The following is a 3289-nucleotide window of genomic DNA, read 5'->3' as shown; positions in this document are numbered from 1 at the left end:
GCTCCTTTTCCTTAGTTACGGCAGGCAGGAGATATTCCGGGAAGGAGGCAGGCAGCGCTAGGAAAGGCCGGCAGCTCTGGGGGAGGCAGCCCTGGCGGGGCCCGGGCTTCACCAGCCCCTAACACCGTGCCCGAACTGCCTGCGCTCCGTGCCCCGGGGCCCCGCAGTCCAGATCGAAGGATGCCGGGCGCCCACGGCCGGGACTGGAGTGGGCACAGAAGGGCTGCAGGGCCGTGCCGGGGGAATCCAACCAGCGCCACGGGGAGAGCGTGGCTCCGACCTCCGCAGGTGTGAGCTTCCATCTCTTCCCAGGGGGTAATCCCCCACTTGTTCAGGGATGAGAAGAAATTAATTCCTGCTTTTGCAGCATGAAAATAATGTAATGATTCTATCAACCCTCCAACGAAATAAGTAATTCTCTCTTAGAAGCATTTTGCAGATAAGAAAGTCAGGGACCACATGCAGGACTGTGCTATGCCATTTCAGACTGTGCTTCTGCCCATTTCAAACCTCATCTCCCAGGTTCTGTATCCAGGGCTGCCCACTCTGCAGAGCCCCATGGAGCCCTGCCCTGGCTCCCACCCCTGCACCAGGGAGATCAGGGGTCTCTTTGACGTTTGCCTACAGGCAACCATTTGCCACAGGCTGGCATGCTGTGCTCGCCACACTCCAGCTGGCCCACTCATCCTGGCGAGGGGCAGCTGGCATGGGGATATCCTGGCAGAGCCATGTGCCATGCCAAGCTGGGCGGTCAGCCTGGGACACAAACACAGTCTAGCTGGCTCCAGGTGCAGGGATCAAGGACTAAAGGCTGTTTTCATTGCCTGACCCTTCAAATTTGCCACCGGTCTGGGCAAATTGCAGTTTTCCAGTTTCACAAGCATCAGCTCCATGGGGGTATTCAAAGGCACATCTCCAGCTAAAGGCCACACCTTTGCCAGTATTTATTTGCCATTTATTTATTCTCTGAAGCTCAGAGATACTGGTGCTGCCCAAGGGTAAACCAACAGCTTTTTAAAAAAACATAGACACAATAGGCTTTTTCTACAGATGTCATTCTAAGGAACACTCTCACCATCTTGCTCGAAATGTGTCTAGACAAATTCAGCCTGAGTCCCTCAGTCTGTCTGGAGAAGTTCAGCATAAATACTAATGCCATAAATGATGGAAAAGAGGAATTACAATTGGGAGATTCATACAGACAGCAGGATGCAGTGCTAGAGTCCCAGCTGCCCAACAGCTCCCTGTGCCTCATCCTCCTGCTGCCTCTGGCTGCAGCTCCACATCTCTCCCCCACTGCTGCAGGGTTATAAGCAATGCAGGAAGGAGGTATTGTGCTCCTTCACACACAGAGCTGGAGCTGAGCCACAAACCACTCATGGTTCTCAGGCATGTGGAGGACTTAAAAACCATGAGCCCTTGTGAGACCACACCTGTAAGGCTCTTCTTAGGCCAAAATGGCTCTTCATGGCCGCTGAGGCCCAGTATATAACAGAAAATGAAGGAGTTTTTCTCCCTTTTGGGGTGGCTCTGTATTTCCTTTTTTGTTTATTATTCTATTCTATTCTATTCTATTCTATTCTATTCTATTCTATTCTATTCTATTCTATTCTATTCTATTCCAACTAGGCACAGTCTGGGCCAGAGGCAGGAAGAAACAAGTATCTCCAGGGAATGACTTACACACAGGCAAGGTTTGTCCAGCTTTGTGTGATCCCTGATGTCTTGGCAGGCCAAGGGAAGGGGGAGAGGGTGTTCCTTTGGGACTGGGGCAGCTCACCAGCAGCAAGGTTTCCAGATCTGCTCGGAAGTCAACATTTCCGAGCAGTGTTTGCCAATTTAAGTGATGAAACATGTTGGCTTCCACTTCAGTAAGTCAGAGAAGCCATGCTTCTTCATTCTTCTTCATTGCTCAGAAGTAGGGCATCAAATATGGGGGACCCAGTGGCAGATCACAGTCATGAGGCATTCTAGAAAATCCCCATGGGTTTGTTTCTTCTACAAGCTCCCATTACTAAGCTGGCACGGTGGTCTCTGCTCTCTCCTGAGGTAGATAGTGTCTCCTGATGCGCAGCAGCAGTCAAGGTCTCCAAGCCTCAGTGATGTTGTAGGACTGGCACTGGCTTGTCTGGAGTGAGAGGGCAAGCTGTCTGGCTTCTGCTCATCATACATATGGCTAAAGAAGATACCAGTAAAAGAGATTGGGAATTTATTTTTACTCAGCTGTTCCCTAAAATTTCAGGCATGTGTTGATTGGGCTATGGTAGTTCCTGGTTGGAGATAAAGATCTCATTTATGCAAGACTTATTTACATGAAACTGAAGTTTTATCAAAAGACATCATGTTGCAGCCAAACCAGTTCTCTGCACCATGCTCCAGCAGTCCAGAAGTCAGCTGAGTGCTACCTCAGCCTTGGGGAGCCTAAAAAAAGAAAGACACTATAGGGGACACCGGGCTTTCACCCCTTGGTTGCTCATGGTGTGTGAGCTGTGCCAGCCATTTGCACTAGCAGTATGAATGAAGATTCTTTGCTGGCAGCTGCTACATTATGTCCATCCCCCGATGCTTCTCCTGGTGATTTTCATAGCTGTGCTTGTGAGACTGGAAGGTCCTTTACTTAAATGGCTGGACTTTAACCACTAGACTGTGCTTCTTCAGACAAAAACAGATGAAATGAGCCAAAACACACCTGCAGAGGATGCTGCAGAACAACACTATTTACTCAGCATCTGGAGAAGTCACAGATGTGGGTCCCCCAGGTCCCTCATCTGAGGTGGGAGCAATGAAACACTTGGCATGTCAGTGAGACTTCTCTTCAGTAACATTCTCGTGACTGTTCCCTGGTAGCCCACTGCAGATATGTCTCTGACCACGACTTGGGAACAGTGCTGGCCATGCAAGACACCCAATACTGCAGCCCCGAGGGTGCTGTGGGTAGTTTCTCCAGCACAGAGTGCACTGCCTACATTCTGACGGATGGCAGAAATGGGGAGCAGGCTGGGATGCTCATGGAACACAAGGTTCTCAGTGTCCCTTTACACTTGTTGGGTCGGGTCTCTCTCTCCCATTCCTGATGAAGGCAGAGACCTTCTGCAGGAACACCACCCGTAGGAAGTTCCTTAGCCACCGCCCCTGCTGCCGCCTCTGCCAAGCATCTGAGCAAAGCTTCATCAAGGGGAGAGATTTTTCAAACGGTGTTGAGGTCTCAAATGTACCCACCCATCTGCCCCTATGACCGTGGGCTGCCCCCCATGTTCCCCGCAGCCGTGGCTGATGGCCCCTGAGGCCC

Source organism: Geospiza fortis, unplaced genomic scaffold (genome assembly GCF_000277835.1).
Source record: "Geospiza fortis unplaced genomic scaffold, GeoFor_1.0 scaffold54, whole genome shotgun sequence".
NCBI classification, from domain to species: Eukaryota; Metazoa; Chordata; class Aves; order Passeriformes; family Thraupidae; genus Geospiza; species Geospiza fortis.
Note: the sequence above shows the minus strand (reverse complement) of the source record.